This window comes from Rhopilema esculentum, chromosome 20 (genome assembly GCF_057945365.1).
Source record: "Rhopilema esculentum isolate cy_ngs chromosome 20, ASM5794536v1, whole genome shotgun sequence".
Classification (NCBI taxonomy): domain Eukaryota; kingdom Metazoa; phylum Cnidaria; class Scyphozoa; order Rhizostomeae; family Rhizostomatidae; genus Rhopilema; species Rhopilema esculentum.
The window spans coordinates 2,906,584-2,922,268 of record NC_142834.1 but is presented as its reverse complement, the minus strand read 5'-3'; the positions used below and the strand labels follow the sequence as shown (position 1 = coordinate 2,922,268).

The window sequence follows — 15,685 nt, the reverse complement described above, 5'->3', positions numbered from 1 at the left end:
GGTGCTTTTAAACAAAAAATCTGGATTTTAAAACATTCAAACTGCGCTGGTCAAAAAGAGTTTTGATAGAATTTATAATTAAGTCTAGGTTTTATCTTTTTTAGTAGGAATGGATTATCGATACATTCGAACTTTGAAGTTTTCTTGATTAAACTTTTAAAGAACAAATCTGCCCATTCTTTTATTCTCATATCCTAAAAAATTTTCTTTTCATCAGTTTCTCTACCTTCAATTTCTCTCTTTTTGTAATATTCCTGAGAAATTTGTGGTTAACAAATAGACCTTGTGAGCCAAGTTTTGGCGATATAAAAGAAAAAAACTCTGTCAATTTGTGCTGGCACTAAGTTATTCTGGATTAGGTTTCTCGATTTATTCCCTAAACCAAACTATTACTCGTTGTACAACTAAGATAATTGCCGATTTCTTCGATCTAATTCCCATATTCAATTTTATATATGTCTTCTATGGTAAAGACATAGCAACCAAGCTAAGGCTGAAGACATATTTAAGGGATTACTAGGCACAGTTACTTGCAGAATGATATACTACATTTATTTCCACTTTTGCCTAAAATTTTTTTCAGCTCTGCAGAAAAGTGGGGGGGGCCATGGCGCCCGCCCCTGTTTTTGCTGGCCCTGAAAACAACAGAATCAGGGTCGAAAAGATCAAGATGGAAAGTATGTGTAGATAGAAATAGGCCAGTCAGAAAACAATAGCACCTGACCGGTGTAGATGTGAAATCCAATGGAGTCCAAAGGAGAAAACAAGCTCATTCTGTAGGAAATGCAGTTGTTAAGTGAATCAATTCCAAAAAATTTAAAGAAGATCAGGTCCTGTCAATTGTTTGCATCGTTATCATAGAACTGTCAATGAGTCGTTATCATAGCAGAATATGATAACTGGAAAACAGCAAGAAGCCTGGACAGAAGAATGTCAGTATTTAATGTAAAAAGGAAAATAAAATGCTTTTGGACTGATCTCCCATCAAAATAAGACAATTTTGTGTAGCCTATTGTCTTACATTTGAATGAAACTTGAAGTCACATTAAAAGGGTCCAAATGTATAATGAGAATTAAGAAGTAATGAGAATAAACCGATAAAGCCCCATTTATTCGTTCATGTAATGCCTTTTTGCCGAGTAATGGGTAGACCAATCTCCCATCAAATAGAAACAATGCTGCCACACCTAATGCCTATTTTTTTACCAATTTTTGAAGCCATATTCAAAGAGCCCAGATGTAATCTATAATGAGAATTGAAAAGTAAAACGGATTAGGTCCCATGAATTGTTTTAGACGCTTTTGGGCAGGAAAATTCCATCAAAATGGGATTGTTTTGTCACGCCTTAAATTCTGTTTATTTTTTTATTTTATTTTTTTAAAATTTTCCATCAAAAAGAGGCAATTTAGTCTAACAGCTGAGGAGGAGGAAATCCCGGCAACCACTGCGAAAATCGAGCATGGCCTGGGTTGAAGAAAATGGCGACGAGTTTTTGAAAATTTTATCAACTCTAAAGGTATGAGGAAGGCATAACTTTTGATTTAATATTTATTGTGAAACTTTTGAAATATTTTTTCACGTTTATAAGTTAACGAGAGGGAAAATTTTCCTATTTTTTTCCTGGAGGAACACAGAAACGGTCGCAGAGCACTGCCCCGCGCGCTGTTTGTTGTCTTGAATCGGAAATTTTATTTCGAGCTTTTGGAATTAATTTTGTTAAGTGAATGTGCTATTTACTCATGAATTCAGGACAAAAATTTGTGCATTCTCAATCTTTTAGCGTCGAAGAAAGTTTGGAAAAGAAGAGGGTGCTAAAAGCAAGGATGACCTATGACCTTTAGAGGTGAAAGGGAGGGGGAGAGGGAGACTCTAAAACGTCTAGAACCATTAGTTCATACATGCCAACATTCTCCTATGAGATCGAGGGAGCTTTATTAGAGTGTTAGAGTGTAGTATTAAAAAAACTATTAAAATGTAGAAAATATTTATGTGTTACATAAATACACTCATTTTTCTATAAGAAACAAAGGTCAATGTTGAGTACTCCAGTTTCTTATTGTTCTGGAAATTTCAATACTCATTCTATCTTAAGAGTTTCTTAATTATGATGTCATGAATGACGTTATGAAATGTTTCTGACCTTTTTATCACGTCAAGAGATTCTATTCCGTTCTGATGCTGTATTTTGTAGGGGGAATTTGTTGTTGTTTTTATCAAAATTTTATTGTTTCTTAGTTTTTTTTTGCTTTGAGTACTGAAGTTTCTTAGTTTTTTCTGATTGTCCAGTACTTGTTTTTTATAGCCAGTTTCTTATAAAAAAAAGTGTATATATATTTATACCACTTAATTAATTTTTTAACCTCATGGTGCTTCCCTGTTTCCATAAGGCTGCAGAGTTTCAGAAACTTGTTTTAGCAAATATTTTCAGTTAGTGGATGTTTCTTAAGGTGGAGATAGTAGGCCCTAAGTTAGATATCTCTCTAGCAAGAAATTCAAAAAAGCTGAAAACTCAAGGAGTTTTCCTCTGATATGATGGTAGCGTGCAGGGGGTTATTTTTGAGTGAAAATATAGGGAAACTCCCTCAATATGTGGGAGGAGTGTTGGCATGTATGTTGGTTTCAGTCTGCGACAAGGAAAATTTAACCTCTCTGGTCTGTTTTACTTTTAGCAACACCGCTGGGGTTAAAGGGGGTGTGTCACTGTTTTGTAAACAAGCTAAAAACATGGGACATTGTGTGTTTTTGCACATTGGAATAATGGCAGATAGTGCTTCGGTGCTTCAATAAGCTCGATAATTTGTCTTTAATGAGTGTATTTATTGAGAATGGAAAGGACAATTTCTGTATCTCCACATTTGTACTGTCTATTGACACAAAATGTGTAAAGGAATTGGTCTAGTTCAAGGAAATGAATCTTCATTCAATCAATGGCAAATATATTTCGTTTCTCTTGGTGAATTTTGATGGCATTAGACAATTTACAACAAAATTATCACTCCAAAATTGTCCTGCAAATTTTAAAACAATTTTTTGCTCAAAATTTGCACCAGTAAGGTAGATTTTTTTTTGCACCTGACAAAATTTGCACCTGAGAGGATTCAAAATTATAGGAAGTAAACACGAGTTAGCTGCAACAGCACTCATCGCTTATGAAAACAAGGCCCCAGTTGTGGAAACAGTAGCAAGTACTGCCTTCTAAAATCTTCATGCAGACCATCGCAAAGAATCTCTGATGCGCCATATCAGCTTTCGATATGCAAAGAGAAAAAATCAAGGAAAATTGTTTCAGCATGTCCCAAATATGCATTAATGTTGCTGCTGGTCTATTTTGCATTGAGGCAGCCATCTTGTACCTGTTAAAACTTCTAATCAATTCACTTGAAAGTCGGAGAGGTGAAGAGGTGAAATGGATGTAAGCACTAGCAATCATTCTTTGTAAACACTTCATGAATGTTGCAAATCTGTTTTCTCCAAAGATGTCGCAATTTCCATTGACCATTTTTGAAACCGGCCTAAACCTGCATAGCCTCTGAGAGCACGACACCTGACAAAAGCTCTTAAAAAAGCTATTTTCAAGAATAATGACTACAGAGGATGTATCAAACCACAAAATTTTGAATACTTTTGATGTAAATTCGTGCTGTGATTAGTGGCTAGTAAATGTCATATCTATATGTAAACAAAGGTCTGTGGCAACTTTTTCACCCGAATTCTCGCCGAAGTCTCTTCATGCAACTTAAGCGCGCGGATATTGAAAAATTGTATTAAATGTTCCCTTCGAGTTGCTTTATCAAGGCTGCAAAGTAGCCTTGTTTTTCTGTATTGCCATCCTTTATCCATAGAAGTATGGTGATAAGACTGAAGAAAGAATTTTTATTTTTCGTTTCCTTTGGTGAAACATACAAAAATGTGAAAGCTTCATGCAATGTGCACAGATACAAAACACTGTTTTGTTCCATATCATGCTCCTATAAAGCGCCAGTTGTTTCAACCAAACAACTTTTGCTCAACGACGTGCTTCCACACAAGATGTCCCTTGTGAAACAGCCCCTTAACGGATGGGTTTCTGGTGTAGCCAGTTGGTGGTACTGCAAATTGGAACAATCAGGCCAACCATGTCATTGAAAAAAATTCAGTGCTAAAAGTAACAGATTTCACGACATTATTTAGCAAAAGATATGAAATGATTTGCCCAGTAAACATGGCCCCAACGCAGGTTGGAAAGTGGGAGGGGGGGGGCAAGGGAAACTTTAACAATCATAGCAAAATATTTTGAGAAAAGCTCTGTTGTTTAACCATTGGAAAATCAAAAGAGAATGCCCATTTTACCGATAACGAGATCCATGACCAACTTTGGTTATGTAAACCTCGTTTCAAAATCATGAATCACATCACAGGAAAACTTTGCCAAAATATTTTCCCTCTCCAAACATTTCGATACCAAAATACAAAATACATCATGCCAAGAACATGGGGAACATATCCCTCTAAATCTTCCCCGCAATGGCATCCCCATTGGCAGAAAGACTGCAATGTATTGTGGGCTGAAATTTCCTGACCCCTTTTTTCGAAATCTTACAAAGATTTATAAACCTAAGAACTTTGGTTTGAAACCAATATTACAATTTTGGTTTGAAAATTTTGGGCAAACATTAGGCCTTCTCATGAAGATATTTTCACAATGGGAAGGAACTGCCTCCATGGATAAACTCTTGAGGGTGACTGCATGTCCAACAATAATTGTTGACAGAGAATTCCATTTTCGAATGCTTACCCTGCAAACTTGGTGATTGTCATGAATTAAAAAATCAATAGCAGATGGTGGTGTATTTGACTGTTTTCATTAATTGTTGGTTGGCCAACAGAAACCAATAAGAATCAAGCTCTGCAGCACAATGCTTGGGGCTGTCTGGAGTTATAAGCAGTTATTCAGAAATTTTTACAATGACAACAAACTGCCTCCATGGATGAGCTTACAGAGATGATTGCATGTCCAGCAATAATATTTTTACAGAAAATTTCAGTGGGTGGTTCTAAGGGGGTTGTTGGAAGGTTTAGACATTCAAGAGGGTTTAGATACCCTCAAGAGGGTTCAGACACCTATAAAGAGCCATGAAATGGCACTTTATTTGGCATAATCTGCATTTTAAACCCTTTTTTGGTAACCAGCTTTAATTGAAAAATTAATGGTGGTGGCATATATTTGTGAAGCCATTGATTTACTGGAAGTTCCTCATTCTTGAATAAGACTCTAAATCAGATATAGGCCTCTACTTGTAGGACTTTTTAATTATTCATTTTAATAAAAGAGGATTTATTTTTGAAAAATTTTTAAATATTACATTTTCTTTCCAGTAACTTTGCAACATCTTTGAAGTTCCCTCACAATGAGTTAATATATCCCCTGTTTGTGATCTTGGATCAAGACATCATAAAATTGAAACAAAAAGTGACTGACTGATGCTAGATGATTGAGATTGAGTTTCATGAAATGAAGGGAGGACTAATTCAATTCAGGGTTATATCCAAATGGAATATCAGAGAGATGCTGAAGAAATTAAACGCTCAGCCCATTCTCATCAAGTGTCAAGCAGCTGGAGATGAAATGGTAAATTGTCTTTTTTAAGTTGTTTCTCTGTAACTTTTCTTGTCATAAGCTTAAAAGTTACATTGACTCCTATAAATCGATTTATTATGAATTGCTGTTAACTCGAGACTTTAAGACTCTTATTTCTGGAAGATTTTTCCATTAAAGTTTTGTAAGATTTTTTTTAATTCTTGTTTCATGGCAAGTTTCACCATATATTGTATTTGTGATATTTTTGTGAGACCCTTTTTTTCTCTTATTCAAGAAATTGTTTACTTGATGTAAGATACTAATATTAGAAATCGATTCTTTTTAGAAAGGGGCCTCTGTTCTATGGATTCTTTGAATATTTCTTTTCTTTGGAGATATATCTTTGGTCATTTAAAAAGATTTGATTACGGATAACAAACTTTAATATATTTTATTCGTTTCTAGGGACATTGGAACCTATTGGCAATTCTCCTTCAATAAATCAGAATACCCGCAGTTAAAGATCATGGATAAAGGCATCATGAGATGGTGACAACGAGTCAGTAATTGTCGTTAGATAATAGAGATTGACTTTGATGAAAAGGAAGGAGTACTAATTCTTTTCAGAATTTTTCCCAAATGGAATAAAAGTGAGATGCTGTAAAAATACAACTTTCTGTCTTTTTACATTGGGTGTCAATCAGCTAAAGATGAAGTGGTAAATAGTCTTTTTTAAGTTGCTTTTTAGTTACTGGATTTGTCACTTTAAGCCTTGAATTTGATAAATCGATTTAGCATGAATTGCTGATGACTCAAGACTTAAGGATTCTTTTATCTAGAAAATTCTTCCATTAAATATTTGTATACTTCTTTTCAATTCTTATTTCTTGGCAAGTTTGACCATTTATTGTCATTTGTTAATTTTTGTAAGACCTTTTCTTTTCTCTTAGTCACGAAGTTGTTTAGTTGATGTAAGATGCTAATATTAGGAAAAGATTCTTTTTAAAAAAGGGCCTTTGTTCTAAGAATTTTTTTGAATATTTTTTTCTTTCAGAATTTATATTTTTAGTCATTTAAAATGATTTGATTACGGACAGTAAACTTTTAATTATTATCATCCTTTCTAGGGACTTTGGAACCTGTTCGCAATTCTCCTTCAATAAGTCAGAATACCCTCAGTTTAGGATCTTGGATCAAGCCATCAAGAGATCTTGACGAAGGGCCAGTGACTTCCGCTAGATAATGGAGATTGACTTTGATTAAAAGGATGGAGGACTAATTATTTTCAGAAGTTTATCCAAATGGAATAAAAGTGAGATGTTGAAGAAGTTCAACTTTCTGTCTATCCACATTGAGTGTCAGGCAGCTGGAGATAAAATGGTAAATAGTCTTTTTTAAGTTGCTTTTTAGTTACTGGATTCGTCACTTTAAGCCTTGACTTTGATAAATCGATTTAGCATGAATTGCTGTTGAATCAAGACTTTAGGATTCTTTTATCTAGAAAATTCTTCCATTAAATATTTGTAGAATTCTTTTCGATTCTTACTTCTTGGCAAGTTTGACAATTTATTGTCATTTTTTTATTTTTGTGAGACCCTTTCTTTTCTCTTAGTCACGAAATTGTTTAGTTGATGTAAGATGCTGATATTAGGAAGCGATTCTTTTTAGAAAGGGGCCTCTGTTCTAAGGATTTTTTTGAATGCTTCTTTTTTTAAGAATATATATTTTTAGTCATTTTAAAAGATTTGATTACGGATAATAAACTTTTATTTATTATCATCCTTTCTAGGGACTTTGGAACCTGTTTGCAATTCTCCTTCAATGAGTCAAAATACCCTCAGTTTAGGATCTTGGATCAAGCCATCAAGAGATCTTGACGAAGGGCCAGTGACTTTCGTTAGATAATGGAGATTGACTTTGATGAAAAGGATGGAGTACTAATTATTTTCAGAAGTTTATCCAAATGAAATAAAGGAGAGATGCTGAAGAAGTTCAACTCTCAATTTTTACCACATTGAGTGTCAGGCAGCTGGAGTTAAAATGGTAAATAGTCTTTTTTAAGTTGCTTTTTAGTTACTGGATTTGTCACTTTAAGCCTTGACTTTGATAAATCGATTTAGCATGAATTGCTGATGACTCAAGACTTTAGGATTCTTTTGTCTAGAAAGTTCTTCCATTAAAGATTTGTAGAATTCTTTTCAATTCTTATTTCTTGCCAAGTTTGACAATTTATTGTCATATTTTATTTTTGTGAGACCCTTTCTTTTCTCTTAGTCACGAAATTGTTTAGTTGATGTAAGATGCCAATATTAGGAAACGATTCTTTTTAGAAAGGGGCCTCTGTTCTATGGATTTTTTTTAATATTTCTTTTTTTGAGAATATATTTTTTAGTCATTTATAAAGATTTGATTACGGATATTAAACTTTTAATTATTATCATCCTTTCTAGGGACTTTGGAACCTGTTTGCAATTCTCCTTCAATAAGCCAAAATACCCTCAGTTTAGGATCTTGGATCAAGCCATCAAGAGATCTTGACGAAGGACCAGTGACTTCCGCTAGATAATGGAGATTGACTTTGATTAAAAGGATGGAGGACTAATTATTTTCAGAAGTTTATCCAAATGGAATAAAAGTGAGATGCTGAAGAAGTTCAACTTTCTGTCTATTCACATTGAGTGTCAGGCAGCTGGAGATTAAATGGTAAATAGTCTTTTTTAAGTTGCTTTTCAGTTACTGGATTTGTCACTTTAAGCCTTGATTTGATAAATTGATTTAGCATGAATGGCTGTTGAATCAAGACTTTAGGTTTCTTTTGTCTAGAAAGTTCTTCCATTAAAGATTTGTAGAATTCTTTTCAATTCTTATTTCTTGCCAAGTTTGACAATTTATTCTCATTTTTTATTTTTGTGAGACCCTTTCTTTTCTGTTAGTAACGAATCTGTTTAGTTGATGTAAGTTGCCAATTTTAGGAAACGATTCATTTTAGTAAGGGGCCTCTGTTCTAAGGATTTTTTTGAATATTTCTTTCTTTCAGAATTTGTATTTTTAGTTATTTAAAAAGATTTGATTACGGATAGTAAACCTTTAATTATTATCATCCTTTCTAGGGACTTTGGAACCTGTTTGCAATTCTCCTTCAATGAGTCAGAATACCCTCAGTTTAGGATCTTGGATCAAGCCATCAAGAGATCTTGACGAAGGGCCAGTGACTTCCGCTAGATAATGGAGATTGACTTTGATTAAAAGGATGGAAGACTAATTATTTTCAGAAGTTTATCCAAATGAAATAAAGGAGAGATGCTGAAGAAGTTCAACTCTCAATCTATCCACATTGAGTGTCAGGCAGCTGGAGTTAAAATGGTAAATAGTCTTTTTTAAGTTGCTTTTTAGTTACTGGATTCGTCACTTTAAGCCTTGACTTTGATAAATCGATTTAGCATGAATTGCTGTTGAATCAAGACTTTAGGATTCTTTTATCTAGAAAATTCTTCCATTAAAGATTTGTAGAATTCTTTTTAATTCTTTTTTCTTGGCAAGGTTGACAATTTATTCTCATTTTTTATTTTTGTGAGACCCTTTCTTTTCTGTTAGTCACGAAACTGTTTAGTTGATGTAAGATGCTAATTTTAGGAAACGATTCATTTTAGTAAGGGGCCTCTGTTCTAAGGATTTTTTTTAATATTTTATTCTTTCAGAATTTGTATTTTTAGTTATTTAAAAAGATTTGATTACGGATAGTAAATCTTTAATTATTATCATCCTTTCTAGGGACTTTGGAACCTGTTTGCAATTCTCCTTCAATGAGTCAGAATACCCTCAGTTTAGGATCTTGGATCAAGCCATCAAGAGATCTTGACGAAGGGCCAGTGACTTCCGCTAGATAATGGAGATTGACTTTGATTAAAAGGATGGAAGACTAATTATTTTCAGAAGTTTATCCAAATGAAATAAAGGAGAGATGCTGAAGAAGTTCAACTCTCAATCTATCCACATTGAGTGTCAGGCAGCTGGAGTTAAAATGGTAAATAGTCTTTTTTAAATTGCTTTTTAGTTACTGGATTTGTCACTTTAAGCCTTGACTTTGATAAATCAATTTAGGATGAATTGCTGTTGACTCATGACTTAAGGATTCTTTTATCTAGAAAGTTCTTCCATTAAAGATTTGTAGAATTCTTTTTAATTCTTTTTTCTTGGCAAGGTTGACAATTTATTCTCATTTTTTATTTTTGTGAGACCCTTTCTTTTCTGTTAGTCACGAATCTGTTTAGTTGATGTAAGATGCTAATTTTAGGAAAAGATTCATTTTAGTAAGGGGCCTCTATTCTAAGGATTTTTTTGAATATTTCTTTCTTTCAGAATTTGTATTTTTAGTTATTTAAAAAGATTTGATTATGGATAGTAAACCTTTAATTATTATCATCCTTTCTAGGGACTTTGGAACCTGTTTGCAATTCTCCTTCAATGAGTCAGAATACCCTCAGTTTAGGATCTTGGATCAAGCCATCAAGAGATCTTGACGAAGGGCCAGTGACTTCCGCTAGATAATGGAGATTGACTTTGATTAAAAGGATGGAAGACTAATTATTTTCAGAAGTTTATCCAAATGAAATAAAGGAGAGATGCTGAAGAAGTTCAACTCTCAATCTATCCACATTGAGTGTCAGGCAGCTGGAGATTAAATGGTAAATAGTCTTTTTTAAGTTGCTTTTCAGTTACCGGATTTGTCACTTTAAGCCTTGATTTGATAAATTGATTTAGCATGAATGGCTGTTGAATCAAGACTTTAGGATTCTTTTGTCTAGAAAGTTCTTCCATTAAAGATTTGTAGAATTCTTTTCAATTCTTTTTTCTTGGCAAGGTTGACAATTTATTCTCATTTTTTATTTTTGTGAGACCCTTTCTTTTCTGTTAGTCACGAATATGTTTAGTTGATGTAAGATGCTAATTTTAGGAAACGATTCATTTTAGTAAGGGGCCTCTGTTCTAAGGATTTTTTTGAATATTTCTTTCTTTCAGAATTTGTATTTTTAGTTATTTAAAAAGATTTGATTACGGATAGTAAATCTTTAATTATTATCATCCTTTCTAGGGACTTTGGAACCTGTTTGCAATTCTCCTTCAATGAGTCAGAATACCCTCAGTTTAGGATCTTGGATCAAGCCATCAAGAGATCTTGACGAAGGGCCAGTGACTTCCGCTAGATAATGGAGATTGACTTTGATTAAAAGGATGGAGGACTAATTATTTTCAGAAGTTTATCCAAATGGAATAAAAGTGAGATGCTGAAGAAGTTCAACTTTCTGTCTATTCACATTGAGTGTCAGGCAGCTGGAGATTAAATGGTAAATAGTCTTTTTTAAGTTGCTTTTCAGTTACCGGATTTGTCACTTTAAGCCTTGATTTGATAAATTGATTTAGCATGAATGGCTGTTGAATCAAGACTTTAGGATTCTTTTGTCTAGAAAGTTCTTCCATTAAAGATTTGTAGAATTCTTTTCAATTCTTTTTTCTTGGCAAGGTTGACAATTTATTCTCATTTTTTATTTTTGTGAGACCCTTTCTTTTCTGTTAGTCACGAATATGTTTAGTTGATGTAAGATGCTAATTTTAGGAAACGATTCATTTTAGTAAGGGGCCTCTGTTCTAAGGATTTTTTTGAATATTTCTTTCTTTCAGAATTTGTATTTTTAGTTATTTAAAAAGATTTGATTACGGATAGTAAATCTTTAATTATTATCATCCTTTCTAGGGACTTTGGAACCTGTTTGCAATTCTCCTTCAATGAGTCAGAATACCCTCAGTTTAGGATCTTGGATCAAGCCATCAAGAGATCTTGACGAAGGGCCAGTGACTTCCGCTAGATAATGGAGATTGACTTTGATTAAAAGGATGGAGGACTAATTATTTTCAGAAGTTTATCCAAATGGAATAAAAGTGAGATGCTGAAGAAGTTCAACTTTCTGTCTATTCACATTGAGTGTCAGGCAGCTGGAGATTAAATGGTAAATAGTCTTTTTTAAGTTGCTTTTCAGTTACCGGATTTGTCACTTTAAGCCTTGATTTGATAAATTGATTTAGCATGAATGGCTGTTGAATCAAGACTTTAGGATTCTTTTGTCTAGAAAGTTCTTCCATTAATGATTTGTAGAATTCTTTTCAATTCTTTTTTCTTGGCAAGGTTGACAATTTATTCTCATTTTTTATTTTTGTGAGACCCTTTCTTTTCTGTTAGTCACGAATATGTTTAGTTGATGTAAGATGCTAATTTTAGGAAACGATTCATTTTAGTAAGGGGCCTCTGTTCTAAGGATTTTTTTGAATATTTCTTTCTTTCAGAATTTGTATTTTTAGTTATTTAAAAAGATTTGATTACGGATAGTGAACCTTTAATTATTATCATCCTTTCTAGGGACTTTGGAACCTGTTTGCAATTCTCCTTCAATGAGTCAGAATACCCTCAGTTTAGGATCTTGGATCAAGCCATCAAGAGATCTTGACGAAGGGCCAGTGACTTCCGCTAGATAATGGAGATTGACTTTGATTAAAAGGATGGAAGACTAATTATTTTCAGAAGTTTATCCAAATGAAATAAAGGAGAGATGCTGAAGAAGTTCAACTCTCAATCTATCCACATTGAGTGTCAGGCAGCTAGAGTTAAAATGGTAAATAGTCTTTTTTAAGTTGCTTTTTAGTTACTGGATTTGTCACTTTAAGCCTTGACTTTGATAAATCAATTTAGGATGAATTGCTGTTGACTCAAGACTTAAGGATTCTTTTATCTAGAAAGTTCTTCCATTAAAGATTTGTAGAATTCTTTTCAATTCTTATTTCTTGCTAAGTTTGACAATTTATTGTTATTTTTTTTATTTTTGTAAGACCCTTTCTTTTCTCTTAGTCACGAAATTGTTTAGTTGATGTAAGATGCTAATATTAGGAAACGATTCTTTTTAGAAAGGGGCCTCTGTTCTAAGGATTTTTTTGAATATTTCTTTCTTTCAGAATTTGTATTTTTAGTTATTTAAAAAGATTTGATTACGGATAGTAAACCTTTAATTATTATCATCCTTTCTAGGGACTTTGGAACCTGTTTGCAATTCTCCTTCAATGAGTCAGAATACCCTCAGTTTAGGATCTTGGATCAAGCCATCAAGAGATCTTGACGAAGGGCCAGTGACTTCCGCTAGATAATGGAGATTGACTTTGATTAAAAGGATGGAAGACTAATTATTTTCAGAAGTTTATCCAAATGAAATAAAGGAGAGATGCTGAAGAAGTTCAACTCTCAATCTATCCACATTGAGTGTCAGGCAGCTAGAGTTAAAATGGTAAATAGTCTTTTTTAAGTTGCTTTTTAGTTACTGGATTTGTCACTTTAAGCCTTGACTTTGATAAATCAATTTAGGATGAATTGCTGTTGACTCAAGACTTAAGGACTCTTTTATCTAGAAAGTTCTTCCATTAAAGATTTGTAGAATTCTTTTCAATTCTTATTTCTTGCCAAGTTTGACAATTTATTGTCATTTTTTTTTTGTGAGACCCTTTCTTTTCTGTTAGTCACGAATCTGTTTAGTTGATGTAAGATGCTAATTTTAGGAAACGATTCATTTTAGTAAGGGGCCTCTGTTCTAAGGATTTTTTTGAATATTTCTTTCTTTCAGAATTTGTATTTTTAGTTATTTAAAAAGATTTGATTACGGATAGAAACCTTTAATTATTATCATCCTTTCTAGGGACTTTGGAACCTGTTTGCAATTCTCCTTCAACGAGTCAGAATACCCTCAGTTTAGGATCTTGGATCAAGCCATCAAGAGATCTTGACGAAGGGCCAGTGACTTCCGCTAGATAATGGAGATTGACTTTGATTAAAAGGATGGAAGACTAATTATTTTCAGAAGTTTATCCAAATGAAATAAAGGAGAGATGCTGAAGAAGTTCAACTCTCAATTTATCCACATTGAGTGTCAGGCAGCTGGAGTTAAAATGGTAAATAGTCTTTTTTAAGTTGCTTTTTAGTTACTGGATTTGTCACTTTAAGCCTTGACTTTGATAAATCAATTTAGGATGAACTGCTGTTGACTCAAGACTTTAGGATTCTTTTATCTAGAAAGTTTTTTCATTAAAGATTTGTAGAATTCTTTTCAATTCTTATTTCTTGCCAAGTTTGACAATTTATTGTCATTTTTTTTTTGTGAGACCCTTTCTTTTCTGTTAGTCACGAATCTGTTTAGTTGATGTAAGATGCTAATTTTAGGAAACGATTCATTTTAGTAAGGGGCCTCTGTTCTAAGGATTTTTTTGAATATTTCTTTCTTTCAGAATTTGTATTTTTAGTTATTTAAAAAGATTTGATTACGGATAGTAAACCTTTAATTATTATCATCCTTTCTAGGGACTTTGGAACCTGTTTGCAATTCTCCTTCAACGAGTCAGAATACCCTCAGTTTAGGATCTTGGATCAAGCCATCAAGAGATCTTGACGAAGGGCCAGTGACTTCCGCTAGATAATGGAGATTGACTTTGATTAAAAGGATGGAAGACTAATTATTTTCAGAAGTTTATCCAAATGAAATAAAGGAGAGATGCTGAAGAAGTTCAACTCTCAATCTATCCACATTGAGTGTCAGGCAGCTGGAGTTAAAATGGTAAATAGTCTTTTTTAAATTGCTTTTTAGTTACTGGATTTGTCACTTTAAGCCTTGACTTTGATAAATCAATTTAGGATGAATTGCTGTTGACTCAAGACTTAAGGATTCTTTTATCTAGAAAGTTCTTCCATTAAAGATTTGTAGAATTCTTTTTAATTCTTTTTTCTTGGCAAGGTTGACAATTTATTCTCTTTTTTTATTTTTGTGAGACCCTTTCTTTTCTGTTAGTCACGAAACTGTTTAGTTGATGTAAGATGCTAATTTTAGGAAACGATTCATTTTAGTAAGGGGCCTCTGTTCTAAGGATTTTTTTGAATATTTCTTTCTTTCAGAATTTGTATTTTTAGTTATTTAAAAAGATTTGATTACGGATAGTAAATCTTTAATTATTATCATCCTTTCTAGGGACTTTGGAACCTGTTTGCAATTCTCCTTCAATGAGTCAGAATACCCTCAGTTTAGGATCTTGGATCAAGCCATCAAGAGATCTTGACGAAGGGCCAGTGACTTCCGCTAGATAATGGAGATTGACTTTGATTAAAAGGATGGAGGACTAATTATTTTCAGAAGTTTATCCAAATGGAATAAAAGTGAGATGCTGAAGAAGTTCAACTTTCTGTCTATTCACATTGAGTGTCAGGCAGCTGGAGATTAAATGGTAAATAGTCTTTTTTAAGTTGCTTTTCAGTTACCGGATTTGTCACTTTAAGCCTTGATTTGATAAATTGATTTAGCATGAATGGCTGTTGAATCAAGACTTTAGGATTCTTTTGTCTAGAAAGTTCTTCCATTAATGATTTGTAGAATTCTTTTCAATTCTTATTTCTTGCCAAGTTTGACAATTTATTGTCATTTTTTTTTTGTGAGACCCTTTCTTTTCTGTTAGTCACGAATCTGTTTAGTTGATGTAAGATGCTAATTTTAGGAAACGATTCATTTTAGTAAGGGGCCTCTGTTCTAAGGATTTTTTTGAATATTTCTTTCTTTCAGAATTTGTATTTTTAGTTATTTAAAAAGATTTGATTACGGATAGTGAACCTTTAATTATTATCATCCTTTCTAGGGACTTTGGAACCTGTTTGCAATTCTCCTTCAATGAGTCAGAATACCCTCAGTTTAGGATCTTGGATCAAGCCATCAAGAGATCTTGACGAAGGGCCAGTGACTTCCGCTAGATAATGGAGATTGACTTTGATTAAAAGGATGGAAGACTAATTATTTTCAGAAGTTTATCCAAATGAAATAAAGGAGAGATGCTGAAGAAGTTCAACTCTCAATCTATCCACATTGAGTGTCAGGCAGCTAGAGTTAAAATGGTAAATAGTCTTTTTTAAGTTGCTTTTTAGTTACTGGATTTGTCACTTTAAGCCTTGACTTTGATAAATCAATTTAGGATGAATTGCTGTTGACTCAAGACTTAAGGATTCTTTTATCTAGAAAGTTCTTCCATTAAAGATTTGTAGAATTCTTTTCAATTCT

The 15,685-nt window shown here is 33.2% G+C and overlaps 1 long non-coding RNA gene across 2 annotated transcripts; it reads left to right on the top strand.

The window, feature by feature from the left end:
• The first annotated feature begins 706 nt into the window (after positions 1-706).
• Positions 707-6,983, top strand: LOC148957814 (uncharacterized). Of its 2 annotated transcripts, XR_016145124.1 has the most exons (4): positions 707-1,517; positions 5,357-5,609; positions 6,024-6,276; positions 6,686-6,981. It is a non-coding gene; the product is annotated as an uncharacterized LOC148957814 (long non-coding RNA). The 2 variants fall into 2 exon arrangements; XR_016145125.1 differs by lacking the exon at positions 707-1,517 and having other exon boundaries at positions 1,556-5,609; positions 6,686-6,983.
• The last annotated feature ends 8,702 nt before the right edge of the window (positions 6,984-15,685 follow it).